This window comes from Micropterus salmoides, unplaced genomic scaffold, assembly GCF_014851395.1.
Source record: "Micropterus salmoides isolate LMB-PRFRI ecotype aquatic unplaced genomic scaffold, ASM1485139v1 Ms_hic_scaffold_16, whole genome shotgun sequence".
In the NCBI taxonomy this organism is placed as follows: domain Eukaryota; kingdom Metazoa; phylum Chordata; class Actinopteri; order Centrarchiformes; family Centrarchidae; genus Micropterus; species Micropterus salmoides.
In genome coordinates this window covers 24,893,720-24,912,806 of record NW_024040707.1, presented here as the reverse complement: position 1 = coordinate 24,912,806, position 19,087 = coordinate 24,893,720, and the positions used below count along the sequence as shown (strand labels likewise).

Below are 19,087 nucleotides of genomic sequence, written 5' to 3'. Positions count from 1 at the left end.
GTAAAGACAAGACCATATATTGAACCTCTTTAACCTAGCCTGTATGAAAAATGTTACACTCACAAATACACCATTTCAATATAAATCATACATTATATTGAAGCATTATAGGCTATAGTCTGGAGAATTAAATATATAAAGACTTAGGCCAACTATTTTTCTTTAATGCCTTTGTTGCTTGTTATGTAGCCTAATCTCCCTGTGTATGAATACGGTTCAATAAAACAACCTTTGTATTGTCTATCAGTCGAGATCATTTTTTTACGTTTCCGACCTGTGAATGGTGATATGAAATGTTAGTGTAGTTTAGGAAGTTAAAAATCCTACATGTTAACCGGCAAAGTCACGGGAACGCAAATTGAAAGAAAGGTCCCCCATCTTGCAGCAAAGGGTGTTACACACCTTCAACAAGCTAGAATCGGTGCTGACTCCGCATCAGAGGGTTTAACAACCCACTACCTGTCTGCCCTCATTGGTTTGGGATGGCACTCAATGGGGCGGAGTAGCAAGCAGTTCCGGAAAGGCCCATTATGTTCAGCAGAAGCTCATTTAATTTGAAATAAAACAGCAGAAAAACAGACTGGCTTGACTGCTGTAAAATGGGAAAGACCTCGTGACAGGAATCTGGTGGTAGGCCTACACCGGAACTTTATCTGATGGACTTTGACTCGACAGTGAATTTCACAGCCGATGTTTAATCCGAATTTAAAAAACATTTTAAAAGATTTTAGAGTTGCTAGCCTAACTTTAAATGCAGGCATGAAAGGGCAAATAAATTTCGCCTTCAGGAACGAGGTTAATCAAGGAAACTTGTAACGTTAGGACTACATTTCAGGAAACGCTCCTTCTACTGGCTTTACAAAACACTGATGTCTCTAAACTGTTAACTAGATTTCAGATCATCTAGCATCTGATGAACCTGACACAGACGATAAATGTTATATCGTTTTAAACAGCATTTTCCCTCAGAAAGCTATTATAATATCTGGAAGTCTTTGCTCTGAGAACTCGACAAACTTTGGTTTCACTTTAAATAAATAACCCGATCCAGAACATCTGGACCACACAGCGGAGTTTCAGCAGTAAGACAACAACAGCTGGCTTCTACAGCCTTATACCTGGACTTCGTTCCCCTCTTTTCTGAAAATATAAACGGCTCGACTTACCTGTTGCAGTCCAATAAATCTCCGAAAACGAAAAGAGGCCTGCGGTGGGAGCGCGCGCAGTTAGGGGCCGTCTGCAAAGTGCAATAAGATCTACTTTAATTGTAAATAACTTTTGTTTCTCAACATAGAAATCTCAAACCAGTGTTATGCAGCTGCTGCTGTGCAATGTTTAAGGGTGGTCGCTGTCTATATCAGCAGTGGTTTGAAATTTCTATGTTGAAAAACAAAAACGTTATTCACTTAAAATGGATTGTATGTGCACTGCAGACGGTCCCTAACTAGAAGGGATACATTTATTTTGTTGTCGTGAAAACGGATGTACAAATCTAAGAGGACAAACCAGGGCTGTGTTTCTATAGAATTCTGTCCGATAAAGAAAACCCCGAGAGGAGGAGATTGTGGATTTGTGCCATTAAACATAACGTTACTTCTGTCTCCTGGGAGGGCAAACAATGTCAACCGTCCAAATATACACGTATTTGCAACGAACACTTAGCTCAAGCAACGTTAAACACAAGTAGCCTACATAAAGTGTTGAGCAGTTGTGCGCAACCCCATCAACGCATCCGGATGTCAAGCAAGACTTCAGTCATTATCTCTCCTTAGCCTCTTTGACAGGCACATTAAATTTAAGAAAGCGAACACTGTTGTCCATACACATGCGCTACATAGAGCGTAGTGACATCACATCAGGGCGTAACAAGTTTTACTACCGTCCCAGATAGCAAAAATCATGTGGCCCAGATCTGGCCTAGATCCTTCATAAGTTCTGGGCCAGATCTGTAAAACGGACCCGGGCCGGTGTCCTTTAGCACAACGGGCCAATGCACTGGGCCAGCTCCATTTATTAGTTCTGGCCTGGATTCACACCACCTCTGGCCTCTTTCATAACCTTGATCTATACCCACAAAACATATACAAAATATGATTTTTTTTGTTAAAGCGATAGTTAAAATTTTTACCATCAGATGTTGTGCATGACTCACCAAGTGCTATGGATCCTACTACTAGATAACAGTGAAAGTATACCCTTTCTGTCTGAGAAGCCAAAGGGTTACTGGGATAGTTTCAACCACAGAACTTATGGCAGGAGCTGGTCTATATAATGTATAAGAAATAGTGACTTGTATATCACTAAGGTACACTAAGATTTCTTGTTTTACTTATGTTTTCATTTTCCTTGCATTTTAAACTCGATTACTTTTTTCTTTTGAATTTAAAAAGCATGGACAGTCAAAACTACTGTTACACTCTGTTACAAAGACTGTTTCTATTTGTCCTACACAGAATTTCAACAAAGAAAGTGATAGAACGGATGAGTGACACATTTTAAATTTTATTTAAAATACACATTTTAAATTTTATTTGAAGAATAAAAAGAGAGGACAGAAACTTAAAACAAAGTAGATAATTGCCAAACTAACATTCAATCTAATAAACACATTTTACAGCTCATTTCTGTCTTTAACAACTGTAGGAACAAGAAACTTCACTCCAGTTGACTTGCAGGTGCAGGTGATTAGTTTCTAGTAACCGTACAGTAACCACACACCTATGACACAGGTGTTATTTTTAAATGAATGCAGAAGTATTAAACTCTAATAATAGCAACAGTGTGGCTTAGTTAAAAAGCTCAATACATTGACATTGCTATCAGTCTTGCATAGTGTAGTGTACCATTAGTAATGATGATAGTAAGAAAGTAAGATTTGCTTTCTCCCTGAGAGAGATGAGAAGATATATAGCACATTCATGATACCATACTCTACATATAAAGCTAAAGCCAGGAGACACACGAGATTCTACGGCTAAACACACAAGATAACGTTTTAATTAGCGACAAGCGATAAGTTTGTCTTGATAGATGATTACTGCCAGCCATTTAGATTTTAACCATTTTCCGTGACCATGTTATAAATAACAAAGATTTTATAGCCAAAATACAATATCCAACTCCAACTAGTCATGTGAAACCCAGAAAAAACCCCAGTGGTAGTAACGTTATGTACAAAGCGTGCAACAAAAAAATGTGAGGCAAATTAAAAAGAATGAGTAATGCTGATTGTACCACTGCCAGCCATCTCAGTGTACTGATATCATGAACCTCATTGTAATTTTTAACTGTAAAATTTGATGAATTACTGAGAACCATCAGCCTCTAGACAAAACAAATAACATTTCTTACAGCTCCTGACAGAAATCTGAGGGTAAACACTTGGTAAGCTTAACATAGCACACTATATCCCTCGGAAAACGCCCCAAATAAATATCCAGAATGAATCAGGAACTGCTCCTCAACCATAATACCGCAGTGTGATTTCATACAAAGTCAATGAAAAGACACGGAGAGAGGAGATTTCCCGCCCATAGACCTTATTTGTCATAATGAATTTACGTTTTGATTAATGTCAGATGAAAATTCCAACTTCTTTAGATGGCTTTGATTTTTTAAACACTTAACTTACCTATCATAACTTTATAACGTTATGCTCAACTATAGCCAAGATCAAATCAAAGCCAGAAAAAAATACTTAAATTAACTTAACTAACCCTATTAATCCCGGGCTCTCAGCCAGGGGTGAAGAAAAGACTGAACCTAAAAAGGAGACAGGTGCTGTCAGTTGGTGCTGTTGGAAACTAACGTTACAACAACGTTGTAAGTTAACTAACGTTAAACAGCATTAATGTTTTAAGCTAGCTGCACACAAAGTTGTTTATTAATGCTAGCTAGCTTAGCTATCCGTTCATTCGGTTAATTTAGCTTGTCCAGCTAAAAAGCTAACGTTAGCCAATGCCTCTTCAACAGTTTTAGCCATTTTAAGAAGTTAAAACCCGGTCAAAACATTCCGATGTGATGATGTTAATGATGTTAACAAGCATTACACCGCTATTAAAAACACTAAACTCACTAAACTGTTTGACTGAAACATCGTTCAACTTACCGTTATAAACTCTTTCCACAAAGCTTCCAGTCCGAACTGATCCAAAGAAAGAAACAGTTCGCGCGCTCGTTCCGACGGCCCCTGGCCAGAACAACTACGATTCCGCCGCCTGACTTCTGGTCCGGTATGAACCGGTTCGAAAGAGAAAAAAAGAAACAATTCGCACGCTCGTTCCGACGAGTCCGGGCCAGAACTATTATGATTCCGCCGACTGATGGATGCTCACGCCCACTCCTGAGTGCACACAGACTACATGAATATAATATAATATAATATAATACTATCTGGAACGGGACAGTAAAAACGGGCGTGACTGTTACACGGATCTGCCGGTTTGGAGGCGGATTCGGCCCAGAGTCAGCTGCTATCTGGGGTATTACACTGAGTAAGGGCGCCATCAGATAGTAACACTGAACAACACTCAACATAAAGGTATAATAAATAGGCCTATCGTATTTTTAGCCATAACATATCTTTATGTAATCAGTTTGACATAGTTTGTTGTTTATCGAGGCGACCAACTGCAGTGGTCGAAGTGAATTAAGGTTAGCGAACCGTCGTTAGCTAACGTTAAGTTAAATTGTTGGATTGTTGTGTTGAGCTAATGATACACGGAGTAACCTCCTGTACCTCCTGTAAGAAAACCTCCTGTTTCCACTGACTGATTTCACTTCACAGTGATAGCAGACCACCTCAGGGTGACCCTTGGTGAAGATCCGAAATACACTATGTTGCAAAAGTTTATGTACACAACATGGTTAATGAAATCCTATTCTTAATCCGTAGGGTTTAATATGGAGTTGAACTATCCCTTGTAGATTTTTATGCCTCTTGTTATTTTTTACATTTGTGTAGGTGGCTTTTGAAGTGAGTTGAAATCCAATACTTACATTTATAGGTAAAATCCAGGGGGCCACAACCAACGCCATGATTTATGCTGGGACAATCAACCCAGCGTAAATCAATCAAGAACACTGATATTTGCTAGCCTGACGCCTGAGCTACTGTCTCTTAACTAATCAGTTTATTGTTGTCTTCCTGACAAGGACAAGTACATGTAAGAAATACATGTCAGAAACACTCTAAGCTAGACCTGTTTTACCTTTCCCTGTTACATCAATTAAGACACTTAAGAAATATTCTCAACAGTAAGATTTGCAGATTGATTATCTAATTAATTAAGCAAAGCGAGAGGAGCCTTGATCCTCACCTGACAATGCCTTTTTAAACTTCATGTATTATGTGGTTTATAATGGACTGTGGTGCAGAAACAGCGAGGCTTACATTTTTCAGTTATCTTTCAGTGGTCATACTTGATGCACTAGATGTGATCGTTTTTTGAGATGTTCTTCATTTACTTTGGTATGTTAGTCCAGATGAGCCAACCCTCCCAAGATGTAACAAAAAGTATGATTACAGTACAGTAAAATAATGTATTACAGGAGTATGAGACATCATGTAGCACTTCATTTCTTGATGTGGCTGTTGTTTAATGAACAAGTGACAATAATATTCACTATAGCATATGTTTTTACTGAATAATCAAGTCAAAATAATTTCATAATATATCAATCTAATGCAACCTGATTTCTTGACTGGCAACTCTCTGCTATCTCACAGAGGACATCTTTGTCCTGTCTCAGGCGCCGTAGCTATACAACTCGCTTGGATAGGGGAGGGGGGATGCAATTTGCAACTCTAACCACTAGATGCCACTAAAATTAAATGGTTCGTGGCGGAGGTAGAGTAGGTTGGCCGTTAATCGGAAGGTCGGCGGTTCAATCCCCCAGGCTGCATGTCAAAGTGTCCTTGGACAAGATACTGAACCCCAAATTGCCCCTGGCAGCTGTTCTGCCACTGTATGAATGTGTGTGAATGTTAGTTTCTGTTTGAGCACTTAGTGTGTGAATGGTGAATGCAGATGTAGTGTAAAAAGCGTTTGAGTGGTCGAAAAGACTAGAACTATACAAATACGGAGCATTTACATTTGCATTACATAACATGACATAAAAAACACAATATTCCATATTGTCAGGTGTGGCATTTTACTCTTTGCTGTAGGGTATCCACATAATTAACTAATTTAAAAATAAACACAACAGAAACAGAATTTTGAATTTTTTTTTAATGATTTCTAAGTAATAAAAAGAATCTTATAAATGTACCTAACTGACACAGCACTCACAGACAAACCATAAACAGACACCTGAACAGACTTATCGGAATACACAGGACAAACAAGTACACGGACAAAACAGATTGACATGCAGACCTAAACCAAAACCAAGCACGTGACAAACACCCTACACAGACGATTTCAAAATAAGACAGGAGAACGGACTAAATGGACAGATACACAGACCAGGATGAATGAAACAGAAGACAGGATCGATCCAAACGGGAAAAGATGAACTAGAGAACAGATCTAAGAACTAAGACACAGAACTAGGACTACACACAGACATGAAAGAAACAGGACTAAAAGCTAAGACAAGAAAGCAGGAATGACATGAACTGTTAACATAAGAATAAACTAAACAGAGGAAATCAGAGAAAAACACAAGACATGGAACAAGAACCCCGAACCATGTAAACCGACTGAAACAAGAATCAGAACACTGAACAGACAAGGCAAAAAGACTACAAACACAGACCAAAACCAGACAAGACAGGAAACAGACTGAAACAACATTCAAAGTACAGAACAACTCAGGCCAGGATATATTATTCCATTATTCCGATAGAATATTCCGTCTGTTTCTTTAAGTAAATTAAAATTGATATTATTTAATTGTACATCACTTTGGCAAACTCTGGATGTTTTTGAATATGCTTTATAAATATATTTAATTTGATGATCTCAGTAATCAAATCAGTTTTATTTTTATAGCCCAATGTCAAAAATCACACATTTTCTCTAAGGGGAGACTTTTGGACAACGAAAAACTCCCTCAAAGCCCTTTAACAGGAAAAAAATTTAAGAAACCTCAGGAAGAGCAACTGAATGAAAAGAGGACATGAGGGAGAAACTAGGGAGAGAGACAGGTGTTGGTATTGTGCTTGCAGGGCCAGGGGTATTGGACTCGGGGTGTCTGAGGCTAAGGGCCCTCATGTGAGGAGGGCCCACAAAGATACTAACAAATTGCCGTGGATGTGGGGAGGGGCTAATAGAGCATGCTTATGTACAAGGCCCAGATATTTGTGCGACGCCCCTGTGCAGGACTCAAACAAACAGAGAGTGACAGAGACTCAGTTGGTACAGTATTCTCATCCGCAGCACAAATATGGACTATAAGCACTTGGCTTTATAGATACCGACCCGCCAGAAGGATAAAGGTAGCAGGACCTTTGTAATGTTGGGGACAGACAGGAGATTTGATTGCAAATACTGTATATATGAGATCAATTCTTCTGTTCAAAGCCCAAAAGCATAAAAAAATTGGGGAAGAACTGCAAACCTCTTCGGTTTGTTCCATCAAATCAATTTCTTCATCATCACATGCTTAGTTAGTAGCCATGATCGTTGCTAGCTCCAGCCATAGTGATACAGTACATGTTGAAGGAAGCTCAGGAAAATTAAAAGTGGTTTAGCTTGCTCTAAATACTTTGTGCCTGGGGCATGTGGCAGTGACAAGTGGTTTTTTGATAGTTTGAAGGTTTTTTAAAAATCAATTTACATGGCCTGCAAAAAGTGCGACCGCTCAGTCCGCCTTCTTATGTACCTTTATCTTCTTGCCTCCTCTCTTCTTTGAGGCTCTTCTGTTATCTCTGTTCCAAATGTTCCAATATGTTCCAATTTCATATCCAGTGGTAGCTCCCGGCGATGTCCCGCCTCCCTGGTCTCCCTCCAGTCGCTGCGCAGTATCCGTCTCGGCGTGTCCCGGCCACGGGAAAACCGACAGCCAATCAGAAGGCTCTATTTGTTCCTGCGCTGACAAACTGCCTGGGAGCCCCTCCTCCCCTTCAATCAGTGGTGAACCAGGTGGAACAAATCTTCCAGGCAATCTGAGCGTGCCAGTAGCTGGCTCTGTTGTTGTCTTTAGACCGCAGTGGAAGGAGCATTTATAGCACCACAAAACCAAGGAAACTTGATCTTTGTCATTAAAGTGATTGTGCAAGACCAAGCCCCCCACAAAACTGAAGGACAGCCGGTAAGCGCCATATTGGCCATATTTTGGCTAGATTGACTTAAGCAGTGCAGTGCTAATGATGCTCTGGTAAAACACAGACTCTTAACTCTTGCTGACTTTGATAGGACTTTTTGCAGTGGTATTTGTAACTTCAAATGTTGTTTGGTTTTATCAAACAAGTGGGGAAAAGGAAAGATAAGAAAATATACATTTTGAAAATTAAAATACCAACATATCTAGTTGTGTGGCTATGATACCTTTTATAATAATTCTTTACTAGAAATATACAGCTTAAAACTAATGATTAGAAAGTAAATAGAATTTTTTACTACTAAAATATTTTGTATTGCATTTGGCTAAAAATATACTAATTCTGATCATTTGATTTAAAATTATGGGTATTTATTTGGATAACATTTACTTTAAAATTGGAAACGTTGTAACTTATAATGGCAGAAATGTGTTTATCTGAGTTAAATGTGAATAATTTTATTTTGGCTATCAACTCGGATAATAACTTGTATTTGTCATCTCTCTTGAGGTTTTTCAACTGCTTACTGCCCACCAAAGATTGGTTAATAAAAGACAAACAACTGATCCCATGGCTGTTGAGTGAAATCCAGTTAATATCTTACCAATTTCATAGTATCAAACTTTTGCGCATCCAATGAGAGACGCGGATTTGTTCCAAATTCTCAATGTCCCGCCTCCATTCTGCTGGTTTACCGCTGCGCGAGGGGCTCCACATCTCTGGAGTCCTTCCACCTCAACGGGTTCATCCCAGGTACCTTAATGTGTCTTGTGATGATTAAATATTCTGAATTCACACTTCATGCACAAGTAATTACATTTTTGTTCCACAACCTACTTCCTCAGGGACCCGAGCTAAAGCGAAGCATTTCCAGGCGTTCCTGGCCGATGGACTGGTGAGGTGGAATGAGGACCGCGCAGCTGCACCACCGACTGCAGCTGAGGGCCAGGTGGCGCCTCTGCACACCTACAGTGGTGGTTTTAGTGGTTAAGGACTTCACCAAACTTGCTGCGTATTTAACAAATCCTTCCTGTTGTTGCTGTGTGACAGGGGAGCTCATCGGCATGGAGTTCCTGTACCAGCAGACGGGCAGAGTGCTTGAGGATATCAGCTTTGGACCCTGACACTCCGGACGAGGCCACTGCCGTTGAGTCGCTCGAGGAGGCCGTGGACGAGGGTTTCAAAGACTATGTGAAGGACCCCACCGTCTTCGAGCCTGATATGGTGGCAGCAGCGGGTCAGGTGATCCAGCTGACCCTCCCAGACTCCGGGTGAGGCAGCCCAAGGGGCGGTTCAAGGCAGCGAAGGGGAAGAAGTCCCAGTGGTGAGTTTCAGATTAAGCTTTGTTGCTGTGTGTTAATCTTGTAGTCTGAACTTTTGGTGAAAGCTAAGAAACTAAACAGCCTTTGTTTGTCTTCCAGGTTCTCTCGGCGCCAGAAGAGGGAGAGGTCTGTGCTGGAGCAGGGAACTGGCGTCGTCCTTGCTCCAGCTGTTGCTGACCATACACTCCCTCCAGTTAAAGGGCTGTCCTCTGTGCAGGTGGGACAAGGACAGCCCTTTAACTACGACATCCCCGACGAGGAGTAGACGGGAACATCCAGCAGTTGGCCTCCTGCTCCTCCTCCGGGTGGCCTTCTCCCTGCTCCTGTTCCTCCTCCAGCGCCGCTCCCGGGTGGCACAGTCACATCGGCCCCTGCTGTTCAGCCTCCTCCTCTTCCTGGAGCCCTGCGTGTGCCCAGGACAACGGCATACAGGAAGAGGAAGGCTGCCGAGGCTGCTGCTGCAGCAGGGGTCTCGCAGCGATATCGCAGTACACCTGCAGCAGGTGTGGCCACCCCAAAAGGCTCAACACTGGCCACACCCGCATCGCAGGTGTGTCATACTGCGCGGCTGCCAGCGGGCAAACTTTGGAGGGAGGAGATGAGGAGGCAGCGAGCAGAGGACCAAGGAAAGGGACAATAGGGGACTTTTTTTTTTTTTTTATCATGATTTATTTATTATATATTTATTCTGCTGCTAAATGCTCCACAATGTTCACCAGCCTGTCTGTTTCAAATAAAAGAATAAACGTGCACTTTGTTTGGAAGCTGTAATATTCCTGGTCATATCTGAAGCATTACACAACTCCTGACATGTCAACATGACGTTTAATGCAACACTTGGGAGTAAGATTTAACATGCATCGTGCTCAAACCTAACATTATTTGAATCTGTCAGCTGCATTAATCATCTTGTAATCAGAGCTTTAATGCTGCAGACTTGTTATCACTCTATACGATCAACACACTCTGATGAAGCTTGTACATGAGCTCCTGCTGTCAACAGGATGTGTGTTTGGGGGCCTCCTGAATGCTGGAGTGGGCCACGAAGCTCAGGCTGTCCAGGGCCTCTCTGAAGACCATGCCATGGGACATTTCTTTAGTCCATAAAACTTAAACTCGTCAAACAATACTCAAAGATGAGACGCAGACGGAAACTTCAGGTCTCTTGTAAGCCTTTATTGCAATATGACTATTTCTAAAAGCTCAATTCTGAGTAACACAACTGGAGATTAAGCTCTGCATGAAGTTTTAAACCACAGATTTGCATATCTTTGCATATTCATGTGTGTTTGGGGTCATTAAGCAGTTTCTGGCTTTCCCAGCATTTAATGACAGCATCTCCTTATCCTCACCTTTACTCTTCTCAAGTTATCTCTCTGTTTCAGTCACGTTCATCCAAGTTCCAACACACTGTTTATCAGATTTTAAGCCCAGTTCCCTTACAGATCTCACAGAACAAAATACCACAGGGTGTACGCACAGCTGGCACTTAACAAACTGTCAGCTTAAACACTTCCAGTCGTCAAGAAGTGTGCTCAGGGCTGCCACAGGACGCCGCCGCTGGTGCTTCATGGGCATGGAGTACCAGGAGTGCTGTTCGTGTCACAGGAAGTCCGCGGCATGAAGGCAGGACATCTTGGATCAGCTGATCTGACACACCAGGAGGAGTTCCCAGCTGTCCTCAGGTACCAGATCAGAAAGCCAGACCATCAGTCCCTGATGGCATCTGCTGCTCAATCAGGCCTCCTAAAATAAATCAATAAAAACTGATAGCTGGTTATACAGGCATCTATCTGTGACTATGTTTAAGCACACATGATCTCACTGAGGTTAACAACAGAAAGGATATCTTGTGCTATTTCAGCACATTTGGTCGATACAATCAGAGCTGCTGCTGCTGGAGCCCGGCTGGAGGCCTCAGTCTGAGGAGATGGATGAAACACAAAACTACAAACAGTGCTCTTTTTCATTTGCAGTATATATATATATACAGTGTATATATGCACATATTAAAGAGAACACATTTTATGTTCAACAGTCATACCTTCTCAGAATTTACTTGTCCATACCGACACCTTCTCACCTCTACTCCTCCACGATCTTCTGCACCTGCTTTACAAACCATCTTTGTCCCAGCTGGGGATCGAACCGAAAACCTTCTGCTCCGCAGCATGAGCACGGGCCCTCCTTTCCCCCCTTTCCACAGAGAAGAATGAACGGTATGCTTCTTGGCAGGACAAATGAGCAAAACTCCCGCGGTGAATAAAACGGTTTACAGTTTATAAATAATGTCTCTAAGTGAGGGCTGCATGATTTTTCCAACACTGTGACATCTGTGCACCAACCTTCGTTTATATAGAAACGGAGTCCGCCTCCCCTTGTTTTTCCCGTGAGCTCCCTTTAGCGATCCATGCGGATGAGATTAAATGCCGGTAGGTGAAGTGCGCTGTCCGGGATGCGCTCGGTGAGACAGGATTTGGTGAAACAGAGGGCGGCAGATCCGAGTCCGAGTTAGTACTGTTGAGGTGAAGCAGTTCGTCCATTTTGTTGGTTAGAGAGCAGACATTCATCAGGTGAATTGAAGAGAGCCCAGTGCAAAAAGGTCTCAGTTTAACCAACCAACCAATTTAGTTATATATTATGCAAAATCAGATGCCCTGATGGGTCAGCTGGACCTCCCAGCACTCCTGAACCTGTGACATCACTCCTTATGCTGGGTCGGTCAGGCTTGATGTCTGACAAAAGAAGGTCCCATTTGTCTGGACCACCTCAGGCCTGTGTTAGTGAGGCGTTACTACACCTGGCCGACCAGATAACTAACGTGGAGAAAAAACATCCAGACTCCCTGCTCATAGTTCTTGGTGAGTTCAAAAGAGCAAACCTCTGCCATGAACTCCCAAAGTACAGACAGCATATTAAGTGTCCCTGTCCATTTTATAAAGAGTGTGAAAAGATGGACCAACGAGTCAAAGCCGGATTTATAGGCCTGCTTTGACTGCACTGACTGGAGTGTTTTTGAGGCTGCAGCCACTGACCTGGACGAACTAACTGACACTGTGACATCAGTTTTTGTGAGGACATGTGTGTGCCGACCAAAAGTGGGAACAGAGTCCTGTACAACCAGGCCAGGAACATTCTGACTAAGGAGGTCAAAGCAGCAAAGAGGTGCTATGCTGAAAAGCTAAATAACAGCTTTGCAGCCAACGCCCTGCGTCAATGTGGAGAGGCCTGCAGACACTCACCAACTACAAGAGACCATACCCCAACAACTGCTGGTAATAAAAAACTGGCAGACGAGCTGAATGGCTTTTATTGTAGGTTTGAAAAGCCCACAGTCACACCTCTCCCCACTCCAACACCATCTTCAAACAGTCACCTTCCCCCTCTGACACACTCCCACTCCCCTCTGACCCCTCACCTGCACTCAAGATCTGTGAAGAGAACGTGAGCCACCTCTTCCAGAGGCAGAAGATCAAGAAGGCTCCTGACACAGACGGTGTTTCTCCATCTTGCCTGAAAATCTGTGCGGACCAGCTGGCCCCCATCTTAACTCAGATCGTCAACAGATCACTGGAGCTGTGTGAAGTTCCCTCCTGCTTCAAATGCTCCACAGTCATCCCGGTCCCAAAAACACCCGCCATCTCTGGATTACATGACTACCGGCGTCCTGACTGACATCTGAAGTCATGAATTCCTTTGAAAGACTGGTGTTGGCCCACCTGAAGGATGTTACAGGCCCCTTGCTAACAGGTCAGTGGATGATGCAGTCAACTTGGGACTGAATTACATCCTGAAACATATGCAAGGATCCTGTTCATGGAATTCAGCTCGGCGTTCAACACCGTCATCCCGGACATCCTCAGCATCAAACTCACCCAGCTCACTGTGCCAGCCTCCACCTGTCAGAGGATCACAGACTTCCTGAATGAGAGGAGTCAGCAGGTGAGGCTGGGGAACATCACATCAAGCACCCGGGCTATTAGCCCTGGCGTCCCCCAGGGGTGTCTGCTCTCCCCACTGCTCTTCTCCCTCTACACCAACAACTGCACCACAGGAGACCCATCTGTCATCTTGTTTACTGACGACACAACGGTCATCTGCCTCATCCGGGACGGTGTCGAGTCGGCCTACAGACAGGAGTTTATTATGCTGCCTCTCTGGTAGCGATAGCCGTTAGTTTAGCAATGGAAATCCCCCCAAAAAGACTCTTGACCATAGACTATATAGATCTTGACAGACAAGAGCACTTTTGCGCATGTGCAATAATAATCTTTATTTGTAGCGCACTTTTCAAAAACAAGTTACAAAGTGCTTTAACAAGTGTAAAGACAATAATACAAAACAATACAAGATAAAAGCATGAAAACATTGAAAAGACTAAAATACACGTTTAAGATAAAAATAACATTAGTAAAATAGAATAAAATAAAGGGATAAAATAAAGTCAAATAAGATCGGGAAAGGCTCTCCTATAAAAGTATGTTTTAAGAAGGGACTTAAGAGTTCACTGACTCAGATGACCTGATTTCCTCGGGAAAAGCCTGGCAGCTGAGTTCTGGACAGTCTGGAGTCGATCAATAGATTTTTGGGTTAAACAAGTGAAAAGGCTGTTGCAATAAATCAGGCGTGATGAGATGAAGGCGTGTAAAATGGTCTCGGTGTCCTTAAAAGTTAACATAGATCGAATTTTTGCTATATTTCTAAGTTGATAAAAACATGTTTGAACAAGCTTTGTGGTGTGCTGCTTGAAATTTAAATTACTATCAAACCAAACACCAAGGTTCTTTGTGTAAACCACACGCTGCTTCATACACAAGTGCCAGAACAAACTGGACCAGAGGCTACTATATCAGTATAGGAATATAAAGTTTATTTGTTACATCAAAACAAAAGAAAAACACAATTCAGAACTAGACTGCGTTACCAGGGAAACTGATGTAGAATTGAGCACCGACAAATTATAACCAAACTGATAAACAAATAAGGAAATAACCCACACACTCAAACCAATTAAACCAAATACTATGGAAAAACACTATCTGCATGCTACACACCAATTACACAAAACACCCATGCAAAATGGTTACTCTGTCTTTCAGTTTCCCCCTTTAACACAGCCAGAAACACAAAATATGGCCCATTCAAGGATCTAGTGTGAGCACAATAAAACTAACCGGTGGGAAAAAACAGTGGTTGGCTCTCCTAATAACTTCTATTTGAAACAAGACAAACAAAAACACAGTAAGATACAAAAACACTTTAAAAGAAACATTTCATGAAACATAAGCAATGTTTGACTTAGAAACACATTCCCCTCCCGCCGTTGAAGGCATGCAGGTGACTGGGATCTATATTTTCAAATATTCCTGTTACATTTATATAAAAAAAGGCTAAAATCTTGTTTAAAACCATCTTACACATACCTGTGCTTTAGCTGATGTGTTTGGACAATCACGCCAAGCTTTGGACCCTCACCACCACGAAGTCTAATAAATAACAGGTTTTTTAACAATTCTTCAACTTCTCTTTAATAAAATAAACTACAATTATTCTAAGATCTAGTTCTTGAAATGCATTATTAGCCTTAGATTTTAACACATTTTTAAAAGTAAAACCTATTTAAAAATAGAGCCTACCCAATCAAGAACCAAACAAAGGCTGGCCTCAGCTGCTCCCTCAGGTGTGTGACTGCAGAAAGAAAGGACCAGGTGATCTTCCCTTCCCTATTTATAGACTCTGCCCCTTTACCTGGGTCCTAGCGCTAAACCCCTGTTGCCTTCCCTATCACATTTGCAACAGGCTTAATGTGATTTACAGATCACCCAGCAGATGGCAGTATTTGATTTGCCATCTGCTGGGACCCAATGACCAGGATTTCTGTTTTGTCGGAGTACAGCTTGAGGAAATTATTTGACATGCATTTTTTAACTTCACAAAGGCAGTTGTTAAGTGAACTCAGCATTCCAGGGTCTGTGGATCTGACGGGCAAGTATATTTGTGTGTCATCAGCATAAATATGAAAAGAAATGCCATGTTTATGGATAATATGTCCAAGGGGAAGCAGATACAAGGAAAACAAAATGGGTCCTAAGATCGACCCCTGAGGCACACCATATTTAACTGGACAGAACGAAGAGACATGAGACACGCAAAACTTCCTATTTGACAAGTAAGGGATAGGGATCTGGCAGGCAGCACGGATTTGGTACCTACACCTACAGACTCTTCTACTTCAGACCGCAGTGTGGAGAGAATTTCCTGACATGCTCTTACGCCACGGTTACTGAGGTGTTTATGTAACATCTTATGATGATTGATAAACGATTTTTAAAAAATAGCGAGAGAAGAGCAAACTGTTCATACAGAATGTATGACCACATACACTCACATGTTTATCATGTTCAGCAGTTATTAAACATCCTCTATCAGGGTCTTCAGGTCTGTTTCAGTTTGGTGCATTTTGTAAACCCAAGATTAAAAATTTTATTTGAATATTTATACTTTGTGACACTTTTTGTGACACAAATTGTTGTGCACCTAATACCGTCACATTCAGTAATATCTGTGTTTTACTTGAGGACTTGTAGATCTTTACAAAAATTTATTGTACATTACAGATAATGTAGTGACAAAGTTTGAACATGGATTTAAACACAGTAACTAGCAGTAACTTCAGGACATATGCACCACAGCCAAAAGCCTTCATCATCAAATATAAACTTACTTAGTGATCCGTGTAGCATGTCTACTTATGATTATAATAAACTTAATTTCTTAATTTTAATTAATACAAATGATGAAATTTTATATTCAGAGAATATTAATTCATAAATCTCTTGTTTCCACCCAAGATTCCGTTCGCCCAGGGTCTCGGTTAATAATTATATAATTATTCACTAGTGATCAGTTAATAATAATAAGTTAATTATTGCTCAGTTATCTTAAATCAACAGTCATCTCATATCGAAGGGGTAAATTCTCGTGACAGGGACTTGGAGTTAAGCAATATACACACACAGTTCCTGTGATTACGGTGAAATTTAAGGTCTTTTGTCTTACTGAAACCTGGCTGGGTGATGGAGAATATGTTAGCCTAAATGAATCCACCCCTCCCAGTCATATTAATACTCACATTCCTCGAGGCACAGGCCGAGGAGGTGGAGTTGCAGCTATCTCTACCCTACTAATCAGCTCTAAACCTAAACTAAATTATAACTCATTTGAAAGCCTTGTTCTTGGTCTTTCGCACCCAAGTTGGAAATCACTGCAACCAATTCTCTTCGTTATAGTGTACTGAGCACCTGGCCCGTACTCTGAATTCTTATCTGAATTTACAGAGTTTTTGCAACTTTAGTCCTTAAAACGGACAAAGTTATTATTGTAGGGGATTTTAATATTCACGTGGACGTTGAGAATGACAGCTTCAGTACTGCGTTTATCTCTCTGTTAGATTCCATTGGCTTTTCTCAGAGTGTTCATGAACCGACTCACTGTTTTAACCACACCCTCGACCTTGTTTTGGTGTATGGTATTGAAATGAACATTTAGTGGTGTTCCACAGAATCCCTCTTTGTCTGACCACTGTTTGATAACTTTTGAGTTTGTATTGCTGAACTACTCGCCATTGGGCAAAAATTTCTATACAAGATGTCTGTCTGATAGTGCTGGAGCTAAATTTAAGGATGCGATTCCATCAGCTCTAAATTCATTATCAAGTCACGAAGTAACGGAGGACTCCTATGCTAATTTCAGTCCCTCCCAAATCGATCATCTTGTTGATAGTGCTGCAGGCTCGCTGCAGACTCGACTCTGTAGCCCCTCTAAAAAGAAAATAATAAAACAAAGATGGTTAGCTCCATGGTATAATACTGAAACTCGCAAATTAAAGCAAATATCGCGAAAACTTGAGAGGAATTGGCGTTCCACCAAACTGGAAAATTCTCGTTTAATTTGGCAAGATAGTCTTAAAACTTATAGGGGGCCCTCCGTAATGCCAGAGCAGCGTACTACTCGTCATTAATAGAGTGTACTCACTCTTAGCCAGGCTGACAGAGAGTCAGCTCTATTGAGCCAGGTATTCCCATAGCCCTCAGTAGTTACGACTTCGAGCTTTTTTAATGATAAAATTATAACTGTTAGAAACAAAATTCACCAAGACCTGCCCTCAACTGGCACCAACTTATCTCTAAACTCAGGAACCTTAGAAGCAGCTGTAAAACCAGATATATGTTTAGACTGCTTTGCTTCCCTCAATCTTTACCAACTAACTTCAATGATTTCTTCATCTAAACCATCAACCTGCCTCTTAGACCCCATCCCGACTAGGCTGCTTATCGAAGTTTTACCCTTAGTCAGCACTATACTAGATATGATCAATCTATCTTTATCAACAGGCTATGTACCACAGTACTTTAAAGTAGCTGTAATTAAACCTCTTCTGAAAAAGCCCAAACTTGATCTGGATGTTTTAGCCAACTATAGACCTATATCTAACCTTCCATTTCTCTCTAAGATCCTGGAGAAAGCAGTTAGTCATGGAGTTCCACAAGGATCTGTCCTCGGACCAATCCTGTTCACTTATATATGCTTCCTTTAGGCAATATTATCAGGAAATATTCCATAAGCTTTCATTGTTATGCAGATGATGAGTTATATCTATCGATCAAACCAGATGAAACTCATTAGTTAGCTAAACTTCAAATGTGCCTTCGGGATGTTAAAACCTGGATGACCTGTAATTTTCTAATGTTAAACTGAAGTTATTGTTCTGGGGCCTAAGCACCTCCATGACGCATTATCTAAAGATATAGTTTCCCTTGATGGCATCCCCCTGGCCTCCAGCACCACTGTGAGGAATATTGGAGTTATCTTTGATCAGGACATGCCATTTAAGTCTCACATTAAGCAAATTTCAAGGACCGCCTTTTTTCACCTACGTAATATTGCGAAAATCAGGAACATCCTGTCTAAAAATGATGCAGAAAAACTAGTCCATGCATTTGTTACTTCTAGGCTGGATTACTGCAATTCCTTATTATCAGGCTGCTTGAAAAAGTCTATTAAGACACTTCAGCTGATCCAGAATGGTGCAGCACGTGTTCTGACAGGAACCAGGAAAAGAGATCATATTTCTCCTGTCTTAGCTTCTCTGCATTGGCTTCCAGTAAAATCCAGAATAGAATTTAAAATCATTCTTCTTACCTACAAAGCTCTTAATGGTCAGGCACCATCTTATCTTAAAGAGCTCATAGTACCTTATACCCCACCAGAGCACTGCGCTCCCAGAATGCAGGGTTACTTGTGGTTCCTAGAGTCTCCAAAAGTAGACTAGGAGCCAGAGCGTTCAGCTATCAAGCTCCTCTACTGTGGAACCAGGTTCCAGTTTGGGTTCAGGAGGCAGACACCATCTCCACATTTAAGAGTAGGCTTAAGACTTTCCTCTTTGATAAAGCTTATAGTTAGGGCTGGCTCAGGTAGTCCTGAACCATCCCTTAGT

General features: G+C 41.4%; 1 long non-coding RNA gene across 1 annotated transcript; it reads left to right on the top strand.

Annotated features, from left to right (window-relative positions):
- The first annotated feature begins 7,924 nt into the window (after window positions 1-7,924).
- Window positions 7,925-10,346, top strand: LOC119905748. The gene is made up of 5 exons (XR_005444873.1): window positions 7,925-8,259; window positions 8,780-9,022; window positions 9,115-9,218; window positions 9,320-9,593; window positions 9,691-10,346. It is a non-coding gene; the product is annotated as an uncharacterized LOC119905748 (long non-coding RNA).
- The last annotated feature ends 8,741 nt before the right edge of the window (window positions 10,347-19,087 follow it).